This window comes from Hemiscyllium ocellatum, chromosome 31, assembly GCF_020745735.1.
Source record: "Hemiscyllium ocellatum isolate sHemOce1 chromosome 31, sHemOce1.pat.X.cur, whole genome shotgun sequence".
In the NCBI taxonomy this organism is placed as follows: domain Eukaryota; kingdom Metazoa; phylum Chordata; class Chondrichthyes; order Orectolobiformes; family Hemiscylliidae; genus Hemiscyllium; species Hemiscyllium ocellatum.
Genome location: NC_083431.1, coordinates 45282228 through 45308062, shown reverse-complemented (window position 1 = coordinate 45308062; position 25835 = coordinate 45282228).

Below are 25835 nucleotides of genomic sequence, written 5' to 3'. Positions count from 1 at the left end.
GGTGCTGGATGAAGGGCTTATGCCCGAAACGTCGAATTTCCTGTTCCTTGGATGCTGCCTGACCTGCTGCACTTTTCCAGCAACACCTTTTCAGCTATTTTAGATGTAAGTAAACTTACCATTAAATAAAATGGAATAAATACATGGAGATGATGGAATAAATACATGGAGATGATGGAAATCTGAAATAAAACTAGACCACGCTGTAAATAAAACAGTGACTGGTTCTTTGGAACTTCGAAAATCTGAAATAAATTCTGTTTCTCTGTCCAGAGATTTGCTGAATATTTCTACTATTTTCTGGTTTTATTTCAGAATTCTCTGATTATCTCTTATGAAGCCAGTTGCCAAACAACTAAGAGAACAACCAATAACAGTTGCTAAACCTAATGCATCCCATGATCTGAGACTCTGGATGTCTCAGTGGGTGTGTTGTATGCTGTCACTGGGTAGGCAGTATGCTCACCATTAAGACAGGATCAAATATTTGAGGCAGAGGGAGAGACTATTATCTTAGACATGTAAAGAAATACCATTCTGTATGAATGGCTTATAGCTGCAGTGCCACAGAGCTGCCATTATAAGAATTGAACACAGTGAGAATTTAGAATGGTTTATTTTATATTTTGGAAGATATAACAATAACATTTCCAACTACCAGAAACCAAATAAATGGCATAATTGCTCAGCTAACTGATCAGGAAGTAACTGTGCCTCATCTTGTCATAGAAGGAAGTTGCTAATACGGTCCCTGTGTTTTCTCACATTGTCTACATTTTATTCCCAGCCGTACTGGTGATGAGGCAGATTCCTGCAGTTGGCGGATGGGGCATTCCTGCTCCTTCAGGATACAACAGCCATTTTCTTTTGGTGGCACAATGACGGGATTGCGTAAAAGATCGGGAATCATCATTGTCGCTGGGTGGTGAGACTCAAAGGGACACAGCGACTCTTCAAAGGGTGAGCCCTGATCTGAAAATTCAAAGTTGTAGGTGCCTGAGAAACAGGAGCAAAATGCACACTAAGCTTCCAATATGGTGGGTAATCATCTGAAAGTGCACACCAGTCATATCTATATATTACAAAAATGGATATTAGAACAGCATTAGACCATTCAAATACACCAATAAGGGGCTGAAAACCTGTTTGGGACATTTATTGTTCTGTTGGATTACCCTAAACACAGTCTGCACTTCACCAGGTACACTGAAGGAGGCCAGGTCATTTTGTGGCCTAATCAATAGTCCTCACTATAAAAGGTTCATTTTTAAAATGAATGTGGAGCTGAGAGATGTGGGATCTGCTCCTACCTGCTGTATATTAAAATTACAGAGTCACTACCTTCAAAACTCATCTTCTCCTGTCTACACCTCTCCCTTAAAACCAGGTTATTCTTAGTGTTAACAGCAGGTAGTATGTGCCACTCTTAAATTACGTCGAATGTTTCACAGGAGAAAATTGTGTATTTTAGATGTAAAAAGTGAGATCTGCAGATGCTGGAGATCAGAGCTGAAAATGTGTTGCTGGATGAAGGGCTTATGCCAGAAACGTCGAATTTCCTGTTCCTTGGATGCTGCCTGACCTGCTGCGCTTTTCCAGCAACACATTTTCAGCTATTTTAGATGTAAGCAAACTTGTCATTAAATAAAATGGAATAAATATTTTTACTGCTCAAGAGGATTGAACCCCACAATAATCTACCTAAAGTATTGTGTAAGCATTCAACCCCACTTGGTATCTGGAGCGTAGACTCATACCAACAAGAAGAATTTGGTGGTGACAAGTCTACCTAAAGTATCCCAAATGGATCCAAGGTTGCAGTAGACATGATGGTGTAACTTTCACATCAACAGAGTGGTATGGATGAATTGCATTTGAGAGTGGCAATCAACACGTTCAACATCAATATATAAATGAAGAGGTTTATTGAAATCACTGTGAGTTAGACAATTGTCAGCTTAGCTATGATAAAGACAGATGCAGTAGAACCAGAACAGAGACATTCTGACAGAGTAGAGCAGCCTCAAGAATGTAGTACAGAGACCCAATGCCCAAGTCTCATGGGAGGCAGAATCTATGGGGTCAGAATAACAAAGGGTTGAATCCATGGGGAAGCAGCTTACAACCAAAATACAGCATAAGGAGCAGTGAAGGAGCTGTAAGGGTGTGCCAGTCTTTGGCCAGCAGCACTGTGCTAGATGGCACTATTTATTCGTCTTATTGTATCATAATTCCTTAAGACACACCCCTTTGTGCTGGACTAAGGCCCTGACTGACACTGCTGAGTCCAGCCATAATAATACTGCTTTCCTCTTAAGAAGGATCCTGGAGTGGGCAGTAGCATAATCTTTCTCACAAATATCTCATGGAGCAGAACAGTATTGTGTCATCATTTTCCTACAGACACCAAGATTTCTTCGAACTCATTTTGTCTGATGACTGGTCCCCCACACCTAACTGAAGCCATCTCAAATCTTCTCAAAGAGACCAAATGCTTCTGAAATACTTGGAGAATGATTGTCACTCTCTGTGACGACTGACTCTGTGAGTTACCGTGTCTTCTCCCATGAGCCAGTTCCTTCCGTGAGCCAAGACCTCACAGGGAGCTCAAGGTATTCAAATGGATGATCTTACAACAAAAACTTCATGCATTCGTGTAGCATAATTGAAGTCATACAGTTTTACACTGAGGTGTTAGGAAGGGTGAACAAAAGCTTGGTCAAGAAAACAGGTTGTAAGGAATTTCTTAAAGAAGGAGAAAGATGTAGAGAGGTAGATGCTAACTGAGTGTACTTTTGACTATCAATGGGCTAGTTTCCCTCCAGACTCTAGTTTATCAGTTACTGTCCCTTATACTTATCCAAATTTAAGAATAATTCCCCTTACAAGAAAAGAACCTCTCTATTTTGTCTCGAGGTTGTTAAGCCGAATGCATTATTAATGAATGTTGAACTTACCACATTACCAAATAGTTTTCAATAACACAACATTCCTAATGGTCTGCTCAGTATTTTTCCAAGAAATCTCTCTTCTTGTGGTGAACCTCTGTGTTAAATTTCAAAGCTTTGGTTTATTGGATTGTTGTACAAATGAAGATAGACAACATTGTGGTTCTTCAACTGATAGCTAGTTTCGGCCATGGCGCTATGGTAGATAAGAGTTTGCGTTTATATCCCACTTGAGCATAACATCCAGGCTGACAATCCAAAGTACTGAAGAGCTTCTGAAGAAGGGTCACTGGATCCAAAACATTAACTCTGATTTCTCTCCATGGGTGCTGCCAGACCTGCTGAGATTTTCCAGGAATTTCTGTTTTTCTTTAATTGACAGTCAAAGGAGCACTGCGCTGTCTGAGATACCATCTTTCGTATGAGGCATCAAACTGAAACTCTGCCTGCCCTCCCAGTTGGAGGAAAAGATCGCATAGCTCATTGTTGAAGGACTGACTAACTCTGGCAACATTTATCCCCTGATTAATATTGCCGAACAGATAATCTAGCATTATCTCATTGTTAACTCTGAGATTTCATTGTACATGTATTTGTTACCACAGTCCCCTAAGTTGAACAGTTACCTCAATTCTCTCATTACAGAGCACTTTGGGACATTCCAAGTTGTGAAAAATGTGGTATAAATCCAAGTATTTATTTTCTGAGGAAAGGAGATGATCTGAAGCCAGAAAAAAAATAACAACTCTCAAAAGCGATGAGAGATTGCACAAAAAATGTCTTCACAGATTAACAGTTAAGGGAGAAGTTAGGGATGGTTCATTGGTTAAGTGGTGTCACAGGTCAGGATTGAGTAGAATGGGCTTATTTTAGTTAGGAGGAGGAAAGGTAACCTCAATGAGAAGGCTAACATTCTTAGAGTGGTTCCGCAGGACAGATGTTGAAGAGTATAGTCACTCACCTTCTGACTCCCCAAAGCCTGTCCACCATCTACAAGGGACAAGTCAGGAGGGTGTTGGAATACCCCCCACTTGCCTGGATGGGTGCAGCTCCAACAACATTCAAGAAGCTTGACACCATCCAGGACAAAGCAACCCGCTTGGTTGGCACCACATCTACAAACATTCAATCCCTCCACCACCAGCACTCAATAACAACAGTGTGTACTATCTATAAGATGTACGGCAGAAATCCATCAAAGATCCTGAGACAGCACTTTCCAAACCCAAATCCAATTCCATCTAGAAGGACAAGGACAGCAGGTACTTGGAAAGTTCCCCTCCAAGCCTCTCACCATCCTGACTCAGAAATATACCCCCTTTCCTTCACAGTTATTGGGTCAAAATCCTGGAATTCCCCTCTCTCCTGGCATTGTGGGTCAACCCACAGCAGGTGGACTGTAACGATTCAAGAAGGCAGCTCACCACCGTCTCCTCAAGGACAAATAGGGATGGGCTATCAATGTTAGCCAACCAGTGACACCCACGTCCCACAAATGAATTTTAAAAAACTGTTTCCTCTGACTCAGGAGTCTAAAACTAGAGGCTAGTGTCAGAATAAGAGGTTGACCATTTCGGATTGTGATGAGGGGTAATTCCTTCAATCAGAAATAGTGAATATTTAGAATTCCCTATCTCAAATGGTTATAGATGCTCTGTTCGAAGCATGTTGGACATTTCGGGAATACAGCAATATAGGGATCGGAAAGGGGAATAAATATCACTGTCATGAGATATCTTTTACAAGTAAAGAAAGGCTTTTGAAAACATTTTATTAATAATGAGAGCCGAGAACAATGGAGGTAGTGGGCTTTGCCAATGCACAGATCACCAAGAGCTCCAACACAGGGACAAAAAGTAATCAATAAAGGTTTATGAGAATGTTACAGAATCTTGATTAACTCCATCTGGGATACCACTCAGTCTGGGCACTGCTCCTCAGTGAGAATCTATTGGCTTTTCCAGCGATGAGTTCCTGGCAGAAGGCAATGAGCAGAAGATGCCAGTAGCTGCCTGTCTGATACCCAAGGGTAAAATCAAGGACTGCAGATGCTGGAAACCAGAGTCTAGATTAGATTGGTGCTGGAAAAGCACAGCAGGTCAGGCAGCATCTGAGGAGCAGGGAAATCGACATTTCAGGCAAAAGCCCTTCATCAGGAATAGAGGCAGGGTGCCTGCAGAGTGGAGAGATAAATGTCTGATACCCAAGTAGAACGTGAGAGGGAGATCATACTCATTATGTCCTGTGTAGGCCTGGGAAACAAGTCAATGTCAAAAAAGGTGGGAATGCAATACAGTGACATCTAGCTTCTTCCTCATTTAGTAAATTAACAGAATGTCTCTCATATTTTTGATAAGGTGAATAGCTAAGGTCTTTTCCCCAGAGTAGAGGAGTTCAAAATTAGGGGGTGTAGGTTAAGGTGAGAGGGGCAAGATTCAAAGGGGACATGAGGAGCAACTTTTTCACACAGTGGTGCATATATTGAGTGAACTGCCAGAGGAAGTTCTTTTTTTTAGATTAGATAGGAGGTTGAGGGGTGATCTTATAGAGGTTTACAAAATTATGAGGGGCATGGACAGGATAAATAGACAAAGTCTTTTCCCTGGGGTCGGGGATTCCCAAACTAGAGGGCATAGATTTCGGGTGAGAGGGGAAAGGTATAAAAGAGACCTAAGGGGCAACTTTTTCATGCAGAGGGTGGTACATGTATGGAATGAGCTGCCAGAGCATGTGATGGAGGCTGGTACAATTGCAACATTTAAGAGGCACTTGGATGGATGTATGAATAGGAAGGGTTTGGAGGGACATGGGCCGGGTGCTGGTAGGTGGGATTAGATTGGGTTGAGATATCTGGTCAGACTGAAGAGTCTATTTCCATGCTGTACATCTCTATGACTCCCCACAGTGTGGGAACAGGCCCTTCGGCCCAACAAGTCAACACCGATCCTCCAAAGAGTAACCCACCCATTTTCCTCTGACTAATGCACCTAACACTATGGGCAATTTAACATGGCCAATTCACCTGCCCTGCACATCTTTGGAATGTGAGAGGAAACTGAAGCACCCGGAGGAAACCACACAGACAGTCAACCGAGGCTGGAATCGAACCTGGGCCCCTGGTGCTGTGAGGCAGCAGTGCTAACCACTGAGCCACCATGCTGCCCTGCCTGTCCAAAGACATTTGGACAGGTACATGTATAGGAAAGATTTAGAGGATAAAAAGGTCAAAAGCAGACAAACAGGACTAGTTCAGCTTGGGAAAGCTGGCCAGCACGAACAAGTTGGGCGAAAGAGTTTTTGTTTCCGTGCTGTGTCACTCTATGACTCAAAAGGTTGCTGTTCTATTCCATCCTTTAATCAGGGATCGATAAAACCTTAATTAAAACTGAAACCTAGATAAATGAAGTGATTGGAGCAAGTGCTGGGAAACAAAACAACTAATTCAGTCAACAGTTGCAACACTTTATTGATGGTTAAACACCACAGGGTAGACAATGTCACGAGAAAATTTGTCAGCTGCAAAGTATTTCAGTTTGTTCCTTAGAGGCAGCCCAGCAGTTTCACATGAACTGTCAGCAGAAAAGCTATTAATAGAAACACGGCAAACTATTCCAGCATGTAGCATAAATTCAGAAAACTTACAACCCTACTGGGAATTACAAGCCAGCAACTACTCCGAGCTATAACAGTTGACTAATAACATTTCTGTATTAATAGCCTGATGGGCATCAAAGCCATTTCCTAATTAGTTGAGAATTGGTCAGTTGCCACAGGAGTAAGAAGACTGAACTAAGTTAAATGGTTTGGTTCTAAATTCTGGCACAAGACCAAGAGGAAATTGAGATTGCCTAATAGAACAGAACGTTGTGTTTCATTTTTATGTGACATCTGAAATAATGAAATTACTTTGGATTAGTAGAACACAAAAAAGAATTTTGATTCGCCATTCATTTCGTAGGAGGCAACTTCCCAAAAGGGTGAAGTCTAATTGGATCAAATTTATCAATCAATCACAAGGAAACATAAAGGTCTAGCACAGAGCAAAGGAAAGATCTTTCACAATCTGGTACATCTTTCATAAACACAAGTCTAGCTAGTGATATCTTTTTTGCAGACAATGCTGGAGAACTTGCAAACTCCCACCCAACCTTGAAGCATGAGGTCCCCAGTCACCAGCACCTCCACATCTCGAAGGATGAGGACAGCAGGCAACGTCAGAATGTGCAACCTCCTCCCCGACCCCACAGAGCCCTGCACTGCCCTGACTTGGATATATACTCTCGTTCTTTCATCACTGCTGGACTGAATTCAGCTCCCTACTTAACAGGGTTGTGTAGAAATGAAAATCTGAATCTTTGGTTAGCTAAAAGGAAGCAAAGTGTAGGGATAAATAAACCTTTTTGTCTGGTTGGCAAGCTGCTGCCAATGGGGTGTCACAGGGAATCGGTTCTTAGGCCTCAACTAGCTACAATCTTTCTCAATGACCTGGATGACAGGATTGAATGTGCAGCAGCTGAGTTTTTCAATGACATTTTCAAGAGAGGTAAGAAAGTACATTTTCAAGAAGAGGTAAGGAGGCTGCAAAGGCAGATAGATAGTGAGCAGAAATTTAATGGATAGAATATAATACAGAAGAATGTAAAACTATCCACCATGACAAGAAGAATAGAAAAGCAGTATACCATTTAAATAGAGACTGAAGAATCCTGTGATGCAGAGGGATCTGGGTGTCCTGGTTAGTTTGCAGGTATGGCAAGTGATCAGGAAGGCAAATGGAGGGCTTTTTGCATTTATCAGGACGTGAATGAAAGTGAGCAAGTTTATTGAAGCTGTAAAAAGCCTTAGTCTAAAGCTGGTCACTGTGTAGAGTTTTACTTCCCTTATTTTAGAAGGAGCATGACTATTTTAGAGGCAGATCAGAAAGTCTTCCTCAAAGCATTCCTGGGATGAAGAGCTTATCTGCTGAGGAAAGGTTGAGCAGGTTAGGCCTATACCAGTTGGTGTTTAGAAGAATGAGAGGTAACCTTGAGGTGACGAGATCAATGCATCAGGGAGAAAAGGGTAGAAGGAAATAAAACCTCCTTTTGCTCACAGAAAGACAGAACCATCAGAAGATCAAAGTTAAAAATCACGCAACCCCAGGTTATAAAGTTTAACTTTGTACACCCCAGTCCAACACTGGCATCTCCAAATCATGACTACTATCGACCCAAGCTTATAGTCCAACAGGTTGATTTGGAGGCACTAGCTTTCAGAGTGCTGCTTCTTCATCAGATGGTTGTGGACCAGAGTTATAAGACACACAATTTATGATTAGATTAGATTCCCTACAGTGTAGAAACAGGCCCTTCGGCCCAACAAGTCTACACTGACCCTCTGAAGAGTAACCCACCCATACCCATTCACCCCTGGCTAATGCGCCTAACACTATGGACAATTTAGCATGGCCAATTCACCTAACCTGCACATCTTTGGACTGTGGGAGGAAACCCACACAGACAAGGGGAGAATGTGCAAACTCCACACAGACAGTTGCCTGAGGTGGGAATTGAACCCGTCGCTGTGAGGCAGCAGTGCTAACCACTGTGCCACCCTAAAATCAGAATTTCACTATCTCCTGTAGTGGGACTTGAACCCTCACCCCAGATCGTCAGCTTCAAGACTACTAGCCCACAGACATAACCACTATACCACCACCGCCCAACAGGAATGCAGTGTCATGGAATGTAATATTAAACAAATTTAGCTTAAGTCTTTCATCTTTTAGAATGACCATGTTAGTTTCAGTTCCTTCATATGTAAATCCCACAAAGGTTTTAAAGTTACATTCTCAAGATAACTTTTAACAATAGGTGTCATCTCAGCTCAGACAGTGCAGTGAAGGTGTGAGGTTAAAGTCTGTCTGTGTCCCAATGTTAGGTCAGACTGATTCTATTTCTGAAGTGGGAGTGACAGAATCTTACATGGATTTATGCACTTTTTGAGGTAAATAAAATGTAATTCTGCAAGTACAAATTCACCCCACAAACTTATCTGTATGTGCATGCAGGGGAGACCGAGTGAATGTGTGCATCTGGGTGTGTGGGGGGGCTGTGAGTGTCTGTGAGAGAGTGTGTGTCTGTGTGTGAATGTAAAGGGATATACGTCTGTGAGACGGTGCATGTGTGGGTGTGTGAGCATATGAGAGAGCTTGTATCTGAGAGAGGGTCTGTGTGAGTGTGTGGGTTTGGAGGAGTGTGTGTGCATGTGTGTGTGTGTGTGTGTGTGAGAAAGTGGAGTGCGATATGAACCCGATGAGGCCATCCCCACAGGTACCGAAGTTGGTTATCAGCCTCTGCTCTGACACTCTGCCTTGTTGCCTGTCCTGATGTCCACCTTGGAGAATGGTCACTCAAAAGTCCGTGGCCGAATGTCCCGGACGGTGGGAGGGAAGGCTCCTGGCTGGTGATTGTGGTGTGGTGTTCATTCATCCATTGCTGCAGCCTCTGCTCGGTCTCGCCAATGTACCATGTCTCAGGGCATCCTTGCCTGCAAGTGTATGAGATAGATAATGTTGGCAGAGTCACATGAGTATCTACCGCATACACGGTGGGTGGTGTCCCCCATCCTCTAGTTGGCACAGATAGATTCACATTTGTCTCACCTTCCATCCTCCAGCCACTTATTTTCCTATCCTCCCCACTAGGCATTAATTCATTACCCAGGTTGACAGACCGAACTTCCTTATTTGCAATAATGTTTTCCAATAGTAGAGTTAAAAAAGAGGACCCCATTTATTTAATGCCATTACTTGTATATTCTTTGATGCCAACAACAACCAACTTGTGGTTGAGGTAGTTTGCAGCCACTATGCCTTTCACTTGACTGAACATAAGGGCCTCCTTTCTTTACAGTTGTAGAGGAAATGAGCCACAAACATCACATTATTAGGGAATGGTGTAACTTGCTGAAAATGTGTAGCTGGTTAAAGCACAGCAGGTCAGGCAGCATCCAAGGAACAGGAAATTCGACGTTTCAGGCATAAGCCCTTCATCAGGAATGAGGAGAGTGTGCCAAGCAGGCTAAGATAAAAGGTAGGGAGGAGGGGCTTGGGGGAGGGGCGATGGAGATGTGATAGGTGGAAGGAGGTCAAGGTGAGGGTGATAGGCCGGAGTGGGGTGGGGGCGGAGAGGTTAGGAAGAAGATTGCAGGTTAGGAGGGCGGTGCTGAGTTGAGGGAACCGACTGAGACAAGGTGGGGGGAGGGGAAATGAGGAAACTGGAGAAATCTGAGTTCATTCCTTGTGGTTGGAGGGTTCCCAGGCGGAAGATGAGGCGCTCCTCCTCCAGCCATCGTGTTGTTATGTTCTGCCGATGGAGGAGTCCAAGGACCTGCATGTCCTCGGTGGAGTGGGAGGGAGAGTTAAAGTGTTGAGCCACGGGGTGGTTGGGTTGGTTGGTCCGGGCGTCCCAGAGGTGTTCTCTGAAGCGTTCCGCAAGTAAGCAGCCCATCTCCCCAATATAGAGGAGGCCACATCGGGTGCAGCGGATGCAATAGATGATGTGTGTGGAGGTACAGGTGAACTTGTGGCGGATATGGAAGGATCCCTTGGGGCCTTGGAGGGAAGGTGTGGGCGCAAGTTTTACATTTCCTGCGGTTGCAGGGGAAGGTGCTGGGAGTGGAGGTTGGGTTGGTGGGGGGTGTGGACCTGACGAGGGAGTCACAAAGGGAGTGGTCTTTGCGGAACGCTGATAGGGGAGGGGAGGGAAATATATCCTTGATGGTGGGGTCCGTTTGGAGGTCGCGGAAATGACGGCGGATGATACGTTGTATGCGGAGGTTGGTGGGGTGGTAGGTGAGAACCAGTGGGGTTCTGTCTTGGTGGCGGTTGGAGAAGCGGAGCTCAAGGGCGGAGGAGCGGGAAGTGGAGGAGATGCGGTGGAGGGCATCGTCGATCACGTCTGGGGGGAATCTGCGGTCTTTGAAGAAGGAGGCCATCTGGGCTGTGCGGTGTTGGAATTGGTCCTCCTGGGAGCAGATGCGGCGGAGACGAAGGAATTGGGAATATGGGATGGCATTTTTACAGGGGGCAGGGTGGGAGGAGGTGTAGTCCAGGTAGCTGTGGGAGTCAGTCGGTTTATAATAGGTGTCTGTGTTGAGTCGGTCGCCCGAGATAGAAATGGAGAGGTCTAGGAAGGGGAGGGAGGAGTCTGAGATGGTCCAGGTGAATTTCAGGTCGGGATGGAAGGTGTTAGTAAAGTTGATGAACTGTTCAACCTCCTCGTGGGAGCACGAGGCAGCGCCGATACAGTCATCGATGTAGCGGAGGAAAAGGTGGGGGGTGGTGCCAGTGTAGTTGCGGAAGATGGACTGTTCCACATATCCTATGAAGAGACAGGCATAGCTGGGGCCCATGCGGGTGCCCATGGCAACTCCTTTAGTTTGGAGGAAGTGGGAGGATTGGAAAGAGAAGTTATTCAGGGTGAGGACCAGTTCAGTCAGTCGAAGGAGGGTGTCAGTGGAAGGGTACTGGTTGGTGCGGCGGGAAAGGAAGAAGCGGAGGGCTTTGAGTCCTTCGTGATGGGGGATGGAGGTGTACAGGGACTGGATGTCCATCGTGAAAATAAGGCGTTGGGGACCGGGGAAGCGAAAATCCTGGAGGAGGTGGAGGGCGTGGGTGGTGTCCCGAACGTAGGTGGGGAGTTCTTGGACTAAAGGGGACAGAACCGTGTCGAGGTATGCGGAGATGAGTTCGGTGGGGCAGGAGCAGGCTGAGACAATGGGTCGGCCGGGGCAGTCAGTTTTGTGGATTTTGGGCAGGAGGTAGAAACGGGCGGTGCGGGGTTGTGGGACTATGAGGTTGGAGGCGGTGGATGGGAGATCCCCTGAGGTGATGAGGTTATGGATGGTCTGGGAGATGATGGCTTGATGGTGGGAGGTGGGGTCGTGGTCAAGGGGGTGATAAGAGGAGGCGTCCGCGAGCTGGCGTTTGGCCTCAGCAGTATAAAGGTCGGTGCGCCAAACTACTACCGCGCCTCCCTTGTCTGCCGGTTTGATGGTGAGGTTGGGTTTGGAGCAGAGGGAGTGGAGGGCTGCACGTTCTGAGGGTGAGAGGTTGGAGTGGGTGAGGGGGTGGACAGGTTGAGTCGGTTAATGTTGAGGCGGCAGTTGGCTATAAATAGATCGAGGGCAGGTAGGAGGCCAGCACGGGGCGCCCAGGTGGATGGGGTGCGTTGGAGGTGGGAGAAGGGGTCGTCAGAGGGTGGGCGGGAGTCTTGGTTGTGAAAGTTGGTACGGAGGCGAAGGCGGCGGAAGAATTGTTCAATATCTCGCTGCGTGTTGAACTCATTGGTCCGAGGGCGTAGGGGAATGAGGGTGAGGCCCCTGATGAGGACTGATCTTTCATCCTCAGAGAGGGGGAGGTCTGGAGGGATGGTGAAGATCCGGCATGGCTGGGAGCTAGGACCTGGTGTGGGACTGGAGCGGGGGATGGGGGCGGGGTTAGGGGCGGGGACAGAGATCGACGTAGGGGTGGGGTTAGACGTGGTGACGTTGCTCGTGTGGGGGCGGGGTCAAGCGTGGGGGCGGGGTCATGCGTCGTGACGGAAATAAGCGTGGGGGCGGGGTTACGTGTGGTGGCAAGAGTCAGCGTGGGGGCGGGGTTATGCATGGTGACGAAGGTTTGCGTGAGGGCGGGGTTATGTGTAGTGACAAAAGACGGCGTGGGGGCGGAGAAACCTGAGGCGTTGTGGTCCTGCAGGTTAGTGATGTCAGTGGGGGCGAAGTGGCTGCGGCAACGGCAACCGAAGGGGCAGAAATGGTTGTGGCGACGAAAGAACCGTTGTCATTCCCGGTAGCCGCGGGGGTCGCGAGTCCGTCAGCGATCTTCCTGGTGATCGTGGAAGCGGTTGTCTGTGCGGTGATCGCCGGGGCGATTGTTTGGGAGTAACTTATAGAGTCAGACAGCATGGAAACAGCCCCTTCGGTCCAACCAGTCCAGGCTGACCATAATCCCAAACTATACTAGTCTCACCTGCCTGCTCCTGGCCCATATCCCTCCAAACCTTTCTAATTCATGGACTTACCTTTTAAATGTTGTGGCTGTACTCGGATCCACCACTTTCTCTGGAATATCATTCCACAGACGAACCACTCTCTGTGTAAAAGGGTTGCCCATCGTGTCTTCTTTAAATCTTTCTCCTAGTCTTGAAATCCTCGCCCTATGGAAAAGACACTTGCTAACCACCTTATCTATACCCCTCATTATTTTAAGAATTTCTATCAAGGTCACCTCTCATGTACTCTCGATCTCTGTGGAAGGCTAGGGGAGTGATTGCTGGGCCTCTTACCCTGAGATATTTAGATCATCAATAGTCACAGGTGAGGTGTCGGGAAGATTGAAGGTTGGTTAATGTGGTGCCACTGTTTAAGAAAGGTGGTAAGGACAATCCAGGGAACTATAGACCAGTGAGCCTGACATCGATGGTCGGCAAGTTGTTAGAGGGAATCCTGAGGGGCAGAATGTACATATATTTGGAAAGGCAAGGACCATAAGACCATAAGACCATAAGACATAGGAGTGGAAGTAAGGCCATTCGGCCCATTAAGTCCACTCCGCCATTCATGGCTGACGGGCATTTCAACTCCACTTACCAGCATTCTCCCCGTAGCCCTTAATTCCTTGTGACATCAAGAATTTATCAATCTCTGCCTTGAAGACATTTAGCATCCCGGCCTCCACTGCACTCTGCGGCAATGAATTCCACAGGCCCACCACTCTCTGGCTGAAGAAATGTTTCCGCATTTCTGTTCTGAATTGACCCCCTCTAATTCTAAGGCTGTGTCCACGGGTTCTAGTCTCCTCGCCTAATGGAAACAATTTCCTAGCGTCCACCCTTTCCAAGCCATGTCCAAGGACTGATTAGGGATAGTCAACATGGCTTTGTCTGTGGGAAATCATTTCTCACAAACTTGAGTTTTTTGAAGAAGTAACAAAGAGGATTAATGAGGGCAGAGCGGTGGATGTGATCTATATGGATTTCAGTAAGGTGTTCGACAAGGTTCCCCATGGGAGACTGGTGAGCAAGGTTAGATCTCACTGAATACAGGGAGAACTCGCCATTTGTATACAGAACTGGCTCCAAGGTAGAAGACAGAGGGAGGTGATGGAGGGTTGCTTTACAGACTGGAGGCCTGTGACCAGTGGAGTATCACAAGAATCGGTGCTGGGTCCACTACTTTTCATCATTTACATAAATGATTTGGATGTGAACATAGGAGGTATAGTTATTAAGTTTGCAGATGACACCAAAATTAAAACTGGGCAGAGCAATAGCAGATGAAATTTAATCCTGATGAGTGTCAGGTGATGATTTTTGGAAGGTCTAATAAGGGGAAGAATCTACACAATGAATGATAGGTCCCTAGGAAGTATTGAGGAACCAAGATACAGTGGTGTACAGGTCCGTAGATCCCTGAGAGTATTTGCACAGGTAGACATGCTGGTGAAGAAGCCAGGGTGTGAATTTAAGGAGCAGGGAAGGCTGGTTACAGCTTTATAAAGCATTGGTTATGCCACAGATGGAATACTGTATGCAGTTCTGGTCGCAATGCTGTTGAGAGGGTGCAGAGGGGATTCCCTAGAGTGTTAATTGGGTCAAAAAGTCTTGGTCATGAGGAGAGACTGGATAGGCTGGATTTAATTTTCCTGGAGCAGAGGATGCTGAGGGTGATCTGATAGAGTCATACAAAACTATGAGAGACATAGCTAGGGTAGACCGTAAGAATCTTTCCATATGGCAGATGTGTCAAAGACTAAGTTTAAGTTTAAGGGTGTAAGTTTAAGGTGAGGAGTGAGTGATTTAGAAGAGATCTGAAAAAAATATTTTTCATCCAGGGGGTGGTAGACATGTGGTACATGCTGCCTGAGAGGGTGGCAGAGGTAGATATTCTTGCAATTTTTAAGAAGCATCTGAACAAGCACTTAAAATGTCAGGGCCTAGTCTGTGGTCAAAGAGGAGGTAAATGGGATTGATGTGGTTTGGTATTTGTTGGTCAGTATAGATATGGTGGGCTGAAGGGCCTGTGTCTATGCTGTGTGGCTCTATCACTCAATGAGACTTGCTATCAATCATTTTACACTTTCTCAGGAAGTCAAGGTGTAGATCCCATTATGCAATGCTTGGAATTAGGAGATTGAACTGGTAAAATATCAACATGTCCTGGAATGTTCATCATCATTCTTAGCAGAATAAAAGGGAGATGTATGGACGCAGCTTGTGAGCTAACTATTGTTGATTAGTCCAATGCAGCTCCTTTATCTATCCTATCCCATCAGCCAATCCTTTTACCCCTCACAGTGGAACTCAATCTTTTCCCCACCCACTATCCTACGCTCCAAGTAAATCCATTTCTCCCTCAATAGCACCTTCCAAACCATCAATCTCTCCCAGCTAAAAAACTAAAGGCAGCAGACACTTGAGAACACCGTCCCACTTCACAATCCCCCTCCAAATCACATACCAGTCTGGTCTGGGAATATATTTTATCGCCTTTTACTGGACCAAAATTTCCAAACTTCTCCCCAACAGTACTGTGGGTCTACCTAACCACCATGGATTGCCGTGGTTCAAGAAGGCAGTTCATCACCACTTCACAACAGCAGCTCGGGGTGAGCAATAAATGTTGGCTCAGCCATTGATATTGACATCCGAAGAACATATAATTTAAAAAAACCATCATCAGGAGCATGCAACATTGGTGATTTTCTCCTCTCTCTAGATTGAGACGGAGATCAATTATAGGATCTATGTCTGCTACCAGAGCTCATCCAAGGCAGCACAGGCTAGGGGTCAGATTGGGAACAGAGGGGCAGGACCAGATAGGAGCATTTCAGTCCGTTTGTCTGGCCTCAGAGTACACAGTTCACTCCCACTATTGGGTAAAATAAACCCAAGACTAATTCAGGCTCTAACATTTCCCTGGGCATTCACATTTTACTACTGTCTGTGTGTCTAGTGTGTATCATTTGTCTGTTCACTGATCTTCATCAGAATCTCTATAACATTGCTCTCAGCACTAAGTCATTGAAGTCTTCGTTAGATGAAGAGTAGTAAAAATCTGAAACTCTCCATCCCCCTCAAAAGCTGTTGAGTTCATATGAAAATTTCAAAACTGAGATTGATTTATTTGTGTTAGGTAAAGATACTGAGGGAAATGGGCACCAGGTAAGACGAGTTCAGACACATTAATGAGGAAATAATTGTGGGATGTGTAGGATTGAGGAGCTGAATGGATTTTGTGTTGCATGGTTGGCTATTTCTTAGAGCTCAATACATGAAATGCTTCAATCCTATTTATACTGTTTATTTGCATACAGACCATCAGGCTTGTGCAGAAAGACAGCAAGGAGCCTTAGAGTAGATTTTCAAGACCTTTGACTCATGACGTTGCACTAGAATTTGAGTGGTGTGTTTTTAACCTGGATTGGTTTCTGTTAAAGTGACATTGAAAGGCAAAGTGGGCTCACTTTCAGGTCCCTGCTTCTATTGTTCCCATGACGAGAGAATTGACCTGTTAAGTGGCAGAGATGACCACTGTTTTTTATTAGTTGATTTGCAATGTCTAACAACACTGTCCTTGCCAGGATGCTTATTTTCTCTAATTGCTCCTTCGGCAAGCTTGAACAAAAGCCAGCAAGAAAGTATAAAAGCATTGCAAACCCTGCAAAGCCTTGGATTGTAAGATCCAAGATATCAGTAGATCATTATGAATAACACACCTGGGCCAGTGTAAGGTAAGAATCTCCAATTAGATCTTTATCTTTCGATACTTAAGGATTACCTTACACTGAAAGACTGAAGCGACTGGGCTTGTATACCCTTGAGTTTAGAAGACTGAGAGGGGATATGATTGAGACGTATAAGATTATGAAAGGATTGGACACTCTGGCAGCAGGAAACATGTTTCCGCTGATGGGTGAGTGCCGAACCAGAGGACACAGCTTAAAAATACGGGGTAGGCCGTTTAGGACAGAGATGAGGAGAAACTTCTTCACCCAGAGAGTGGTGGCTGTGTGGAATGCTCTGCCCCAGAGGACAGTGGAGGCCCAGTCTCTGGATTCATTTAAGAAAGAGTTGGATAGAGCTCTCAAAGATAGTGGAATCAAGGGTTATAGAGATAAGGCAGGAAGCGGATACTGATTAGAAATGATCAGCCATGATCATATTGAATGGCAGTGCAGGCTCGAAGGGCTGAATGGCCTACTCCTGCATCTATTGTCTATTGTCTTTTGTCTATTGATGTCTTAAAGTACTTCACAGTCAGTGAAAAAATTTATCAGTATATCACCATTTAAAATAGGAGGCTAATTTGCTTAGAAAATCACAGAGTTATAGAAAAGTTTCAGCACTGAAAGAGGCCACTCAGCCCCTGTGTCTGACTGGCTGCCCATTCTAATCCCACTTTCCAGCACCTGGTCTGTAGCCTTGCAGGTTACAATGCTGCAGGTACAGGTCCAGGTGCTTCATAAATGATTCACGTATTTCCACCTTAAACACCTACTAAACTGGGCAGTGGGTCCCAGACATGCACCAGCTTCTGGATGAAAGCATGTTACCTTTTGTCTCCTCTAATTCTTCGATCAATCACCTTAAATTGGTGATTGACCTCTCCATGTGCAGTCTATCTAAGCCCTTTATTATCTTGTAGTCCTCAATTAAGTCATCAGTCAGCCTCCTGTGTTCAAAAGAAATCCCTAAACTATTCAATCTTCCCTCATAGCTGCAATTTTCAAGCTGTGACAACATCTTTCCTTTGTAAAGGTCCTCTGTGTCTTCTCTGGAACAATTACAGCCTTCTAGTAATATGGTGACCAGAACTATGCATGAAACACCAACTGTGGCCTAACCAGTGTCTTGTATAGATCACGCATTACATCCTTGCTCTTACATTCAGTGCATCATCAAATGAAAGAAAGCCTCCTATATGCCATCTTTACCATCTTACCTACCTATCTGTCACTTTGGAGCACCTGCAGACATACACTCCAAGCTCTCTTACTTGCTAAGAAACTGATAAGTTACTCAATCATAGTGGTGTCAGGCTTTAACTCAATGAACCCAAAATCTTCAGAAGAACAATTCTGGCAAAGGTCCGTAGCCTGTTTCCCTCCCTTGGCAGGATCACAGTGACTAACACACTTACTGCTATCTTGACTGAGAGTCTCATCTTAACATAAAATAAAAGATCAGATTCCCTACAGTGTGGAAACAGACTCTTCCTCCCAGCAAGTCCACACCGACCCTCCAAAGAGTAACCCACCAAGACCCATTTCCCTCTGACGAATGCACTATGGGCAATTTAGCATGGCCAATTCACCTGTCCTGAACATTTTTGGATTGTGGGAGGAAACAGGAGCACCCGGAGGAAATCCACACAGACACGGGGAGAATGTGCAAACTCCACACAGTCAGTCGCCTGAGGCTGGAATCGAACCCGGCACCCTGGTGCTGTGAGGCAGCAGTGCCACTCCAAAGTTAGGTCTATTGGAGAAGACCAAAAACAGCAGCCAATTCCTTAATTCTAATCATTAAATGCACCCACCCTTCCCTTCTTGAAGTTCCTGGCTATTGTTTTTGAAGCAATTAGACAGTTCTAGCTGGGGCAGAGTGATAGTACAATCTGACATCCCTAACTCCAAGCCTGGTCTATTTTGACTTCGATTCAATTAATCGTTCAAATTTCACACACATTCAGTGCTCTTGCAAATTATTTATTCTGTTACAAGTTGTAAGCCTGTTAATGAAGAGAGTAAGTTGTTGTGATTGTAGCTGTGAGCTCATGCAAAACCTTCAGCTTCCAGTGGGCGGGCCTGGCTGCTGCTTAAACAAAAAAGCACAAGAGATGCTTGCTAAAGCTAACATTAATAGCCCCAAACTGACTGAGCACACAATTAGCAAGTTAATAAGTACCTGACACCATTATTCTTGTGCATCTTGACTAATTCTTCACTGTGTATAATTTGACCCAATCTTACTTACAGAATTTAGTGTTTCAAATTACTTGCTGCTCCACTTCTCTTTGTATGATACAGAAAGTCGACCTGAGGTGGATTCCTGTCTGCCCCTCACCTTCTCCAATTTGTTTTGCTTTCTTTCACGTGGGCACAGCTCTGTGATTCTGTTCTCAGTGAGTGGGATGAACCAGATTTCATGAATGGTAGCAGGCTCATGGTTTGATAAATACATCTAATAATATTAATTGCTGGGCCTCTCGTTAAGGAGATTGTCCCATTTCTGTCTGAACATGATACAGCCTTTGTGTACTGCAGGCCTTGACAAAAGCACAGATCTAATTGAGCTCGTGTGTGGCAAGACTTGAGTTATTTTCGTGCATCCCCATAGCTCCCAATTAAAAGAGAGAAATGCTTTTCATCTCGATTCTTCCTCCCACTTACATTAAAGTTTCTGAGAATAGCAAAACAATACTTTGCACAAATTGAAAGTTGCAGGACTCATTCGAATCCAGAAGATGCCTCATTGCATTCCTTTAATGAACAGCCAGTCTCCAATTAGTACCATATTTCCCAGAATGGAAGCAACACACATTTACATGTTACATTGTGCTTTAATGCAGTATCTGTCATATTCCATATAGTGTTTTAACTATATCATAATATAGATAATAAGTTATATTTAATGTCTTAATACCAGAATGGTGTACTGTGGTCTGATGTTTCATACTGTAATATGCTGGTTATGGAGGGCTTGAGTTATAAGGAGATGTTGGATTGGCTGGGACCTTTTTCACTGGAACGTAGAAGTCAGAGAGTCATAGAGATGTACAGCACAGAAACAGACCCCTCAGTCCAACTCGTCCATACCGACCAGATATCCTCACCTAATCTAGTCCCATTTGCCAGCACTTGGCCCATATACACATAAACCCTTCCTATTCATATACCCATCCAGATGCTTTTTAAATGTTGCAATTGTACCATCCTCCACCACTTCCTCTGGCAGTTCATTCCATACACGCACCAACCTTTGTGTGAAAAAGTTTCCCCTTTACATCTTTCCCCTTTCATACCTAAACCTATGCCCTCTTGTTCTGGACTTCCCCACCCCAGGGAAAATACTTTGTCTATTTATCCAATCCATGCCCCTCATGATTTTACAAATCTCTATAAGGTCACCTCTTAGAACCTGACATTCCAGCCCCAGCCTATTCAGCCTCTCCCAATAGCTCAAACCCTCCAACCCTGGCAACTACCTTGTAAATCTTTTCTGAACCCTTTCAAGTTTCGTAACAGCCTTCTGATAAGAAGGGGACCAGAACTTCACACAAATTTCCAAAAGTAGCCTAACCAATGCCCTGTACAGCTGCAACATGACCTCCCACCTCCTATACTCAATACTCTGACCAATAAAGGAAAGCATACCAAACACCTTCTTCACTATCCTATCGACCTGCGACTCCACTTTCAAGGAACTGTGAACCTGCATTCCAAGGTCTCTGTGTTCAGCAACATTCCCCAGGATTTTACCATTAAGTGCATAAATCCTGCTCTGATTTGCTTTTCCAAACAGCAGCACCTCACATTTACTTAAATTAAACTCCATCTGCCAATCCTCAGCCCATTAGCCCATCTGATCAAGATCCCATTGTAATCTGAGGTAACCTTCTTTGCTGTCCATTACACCTCCAATTTTGGTGTCATCTGCAAACTTACTAACTATACCTCCTATGCTCACATCCAAATTATTTATATAAATGATGAAAAGTAGTGGACCCAGCACCGATCCTTGTGGCATTCCACTGGTCACAGGCCTCCAGTCTGAAAAGCAATCCTCCACCACCACCCTCTGTCTTCTACCTTGGAGTCAGTTCTGTATCCAAATGGCTAGTTCCCCTGGATTCCATGAGATCTAACCTTGCCAACCAGTCTCCCATGGGGAGCCTTGTCGAACACTTTACTGAAGTCTATATAGTTCATGTCCACTGCTCTGCCTTCATCAACCCTCTTTGTTACTTCTTCAAAGAACTCTATCAAGTTTATGAGACATGATTTCCTATGCACAAAGCCATGTTGACTATCCCTAATCAGTCCTTGCCTTTCCAAATACATATAAATCCTGTCCCTCAGGATTCCCTCCAACAGCTTGCCCACCACCGATGGCATCACCTGGTCAGTTTCTGGTTGCTGTGTCAGTTTACAAATATAACAAGTTGCACTTCTCTCCTTTATGGTTCAATCTTTGCATTAGTCAAGTCCAATTCCCTTTTGAAGGTTTAAAATATCAACTCTCATTGCATGAACAAACAAAGTTTCTCAACTGTCTAGAAAAAGAGAATTTTTTTTCTTTATTCACTCACAGGATGTGTGTGTCATTGTTTAAGCCAACATTTACAGTCCAGCCCTAATTGCCCAATCCTACATTGTCACTGTTGAAGTAGGAGGAGCTTGGGGAGCACAAGGGATTATGTCACTTCCCTGCACAGGAGCTGGAACAAGCTGTTGTTCAGTAATTGGAGAGGCCTTAGTGGTATTATTGCTAGAGTATTATTCCAGAGACATAGGTAATGACCTGGGGACCCGGGTTCGAACCTGTCACTGCAGATGGTGGCATTTGAGTTCAATAAAAAAAAATCTGAAATTAGAGTTTAATGATGATGATGAAACCACTATCAATTGGCAGGATATCATCAGGGAGACAGTAAAGAAGGTAAAGGACATATTGGCTGGGATTTTACGAGAAAAATGATGTTGTGGCTAACTGAGCTTGACTATATGGAATTGTTTGGATTTACACAATGAAACCTGTTGGAGAAGTTGCCCTATGGAGATAGGTTGCTCTCTACTATGAGCTCCCCAATTGATTCAAGATTAAAACTGTGGCATGGGTTTGAATTTAGTGTACGCTCCCACTGAAAACAGCCAAAAAGGTTCAGGCTGATACAATCAGGCTACTTCTGAATATTTCATGGTGCAACCAGTCCATAATTGCTGTTAACCTTTCAGTTCCTGAATGTTTAATTTTACAAGTGTTACAGAATCACAGAATTGTTAGAAATTGTTATAGGCTATTTAACTCATTTTGCCTACACTAGCTCATAAAATGGGCATCATTACCTAATGCCATTGATTCCTTCAGAATTTATGTTTAGATTTTTCGTATTTTGGTTTGCTTTTGTATTGTTGTCTCTTTTAAATCCATCTTGTTTCCCTTCCTTTGTTTCTCTTTCTGATGTAGGTCTAGTTTATCCTTCATTCTCTGGGAAGTAACTGGGTGAACTACGTTGATAATTGAAGTGGCTTCTCTTAAGTGCTCCAGTTCCTGAGGCCGAGGGACCTGTTCCATTGCAAAATCTGTAAATTAGGTTAACTCAAACACTGCTAATCTCACTGAAGTAATCGAGCTGCAAACCTTTCTATTGGAGTGGATCGATCATTTGCCTCCTAGTCTGCCTCTGAGAAATCCCACTGGTTATATCTTTAAAATATAATAACATCTGGTGTAAATCCAACAGAGATGTGTGTGTGCTAAAATTAACTTCTGTGAGTCTCACTAACTATTCATTAATCGTATTGACTGAAGAGTTGTACTCTTGTCTGCTTTCCTTGTACGCACCATCGATCCAGTCATGAAGGCACCCTGCTGGATCAGAGGGTCAAAGAGTTGACTCACACAATAACTCTGGGGACAGCTGTAGGTATACAGAGCAGTGCTTTCAATGCTGACCCCAGGATTGAAGCCAGTGGTGCAAAAGGGTTTCATCAAACAGAGACCATAGCATTCCAAGTTCATGCCCTACCTGTCCCACAGTGTAACCTCAAACATACCCTCAAATATCGTTATTGAAGCCAATTAAACACTTCCTCATGCGTTCAAAGGGAGTGCATGAATTGTCAAGATATAATACAATTAATTTAGTACACTACCTAACATGGTTTTCAAGATGAGAAGAGTACTTAATGGGGAGAAAATAATTTGTGCATTAAGATTAGGAGGGTAAGAAATAGGAAAATGGCAGCATGGTGGTTCTATTAATACTCTAAGGACTAATACTTAAAATCCAGCACAGTAGCTGGAGGAAGTTAAATTCAATTCATAAAATCTGGAATTGAAAACAACTCTCAATAATGATAAACATGAATTTGGTATATTACCCATGAGCCATATCTCATTACACATCCTTGGGCTGAGACCCCAAACATCCATGAGTTTGTTGATTCAGTTGTGCCCAAGGAGGAATATTGTTTGTATGACTGCTTCTTTTCTTAGATCTGTTTCTCAATTGCTCAATATTTAGTTACATTAGAGAAATAAATGTGAAGTGCTATAGTTTCTGCTATTGGTAGTTTAAACACCTGGTTAATCGACATGCAGTATGCATCTGACTATAGTAAAAGAAACTTCTTTAGAAAATCATGAATTACTGACTGCTTTTTAAAGATTTTTTACACATGACACAGTTCCAATAGGGTTAATTAATTTTGTACAGAGCATCTATTGGATGAATGGACATAGAAATGCCACAGATTAGCATGAGTGGTATGAGATACTATTGGGGAATGGTTAGAGAGACAGGCATAGATTGAGGTGTAGTGTATGTACAGCAATGGAAGAGCACAGGTTGGCATAAAGGGGACATGAACCAAAAATACCACCTCAGAAGGTGGTGTGGTGTGGCCGAACTGGAAAGTTGCACAACTCTTACTACCTGCCTTGAGAATGAAAATTCAGCCCAATAGGGGTGGTATGGTGGCTCAGTGGTCAGCACAGCTGCCTCACAATGCCAGGGACCCAACCTCAGTTCCACCCTTGGGCAACTGTCTATATGGATTTTGCACATTGTCCCCGTGTCTGTGTCCAAAGATGTGCAGGTTAGGTGGATGAGGTGATAAATTGCCCGTAGAGTCCAGGAATGTGCAGCTAGGTGGGTTAGCTATGGGAAATGCAGGGTTACAGACATAGGGCAGTGGGGTGAGTCTGAGTGGGATGCTCTTCGGAGGGTCAATGTGGGTTCAGTGGGCTGAATGGCCTGCTTCTGCATTGTAGGGATTCTATGACTCAATATTTTAAATTATCTCACAGCCTTGATATAATGGCAAATGAGTGTAGAGTATCCATGTTTTTATAATGGCCTTCAGAATTATTTCCCTTCCTTACAGTGTAGTCTTTCATCACTACACTGAATGGATTATCCAGACCAGTAATTTTACCTGAAAATAGAGTGCTTTCAGAAACATCTATACTTCAACATTTTAAACCACAATCCAAAGTATCTGTGTTGATTCTGTCATTACCTAATGTACACTGTCATTTCTAGTAATTGGCTAATATCCACTTTATGCCCTCACAGTAAGGTGATGGTTTATGATTCACTTACAGGTATCCATTATTTTTATTTATATGTAAACAATCTAAATGGCTAGATTAAATTGCAGTCTTTAAACGCTTTTGTTATTTCTTGTGTGGGCCAGCATTTTTTGTTCGACTCCAGTCTCTCTTTTTAGCGGCCCTTCAGTGTCTAGGGTCACTCACATTCATTTCAGCCTGAAGGGTTCTGGAATGGCTAGTGAGTCCAATGCTCAGTTGGCAGATTCTGCCAAATATGGGGCAGGTGGAGCTTGAAGGATTGAGTGGATGAGCTGCTTGGAGTAATGTGAGCCCCCTCTGATGGTATTTGCTCTGTCCCTGCATCCTCCCAATGAGCAGACCTTATTCATTTTAGTCAGTCACTAGTCAGGGTCATTGTGAGTTTAACCACCCAAGGGATGTTTGAAGACTTCCTTAAAGTGTCTCACTATCCTCTTAGAACGATGACATTCAAAGCAGAGTGTGTTGGTGAACACCCTATTTTCCCAAATGCTTTGGAGAAGAAGTTGACAATGAACTGGAGCTCAGTTTCTGAATAAGCACATGTATAAATTGCTTATTCAATCCACTGAACCTGTTCTGCCAGCAAATAAGACCATGGCTGCTTTGATAATGGCCTCAACTCCATGACCAGGGCCTCCAAGCCCTCTGTTTCTTCCTCTCCCGACATCCCCACCAATACCCTTCCACTGACACTCTTATTCATTTGTCTGAACTGGTCCTCACCCTCAACAATTTCTCCTTCGAATCCTCCCACTTCCTCCAGACAAAAGGGGTAGCCATGGGCACACGTATGGGCCCCAGCTATGCCTGTCTCTTTGTCAGCTATGTGGAACAGTCCACCTGCCAGAGTTACACAGGCGACAACTCCCCACCTCTTCCTCCGCTACATTGATGACTGTATCAGCACCACCTTGTGCTCCCGAGGTTGAACAGTTCAGCAACTTCACCAACACATTCCTCCCTGACCTTAAGTTCACCTGGACCATCTCTGACACCTCTCTCCCCTTCCTGGACCTCTCCATCTCCATCAACAGTGACCAACTCAACACTGACACTTTCTACAACCCACCGACTCACACAGCTACCTGGACTACACCTCTTCCCACCCTGTCTCCTGTAAAAATGCTATCCCTTATTCCCAATTCCTCTGCCTATACCGCATCTGCTCCCAGGAGGACCAGTTCCATCACAGAAGACACCAGATGGCCTCCTTCTTTAAAGACTGCAATTTCCCCTCCCATGTGATTGATGATGCACTCCAGCACAACTCATCCCTGTCCCGCACCTCTGTCCTCAAACCCCACCCCTCCAACCGCAGCAAGGACAGAGCCCCCTGGTCTTCATCTTCCACCCCACTAACCTCTGCATAAATCACATCATCCTTCACCATTTCCGCCACCTACAAACAGACCCCACCACCAGGAATATACTTCCCTCCCCACCCCTATCTGCTTTCCATAAAGACCATTCCCTCCGTGACTACCTGGTCAGGTCCATGTTCCCTAACAACCCACCCTCCCCT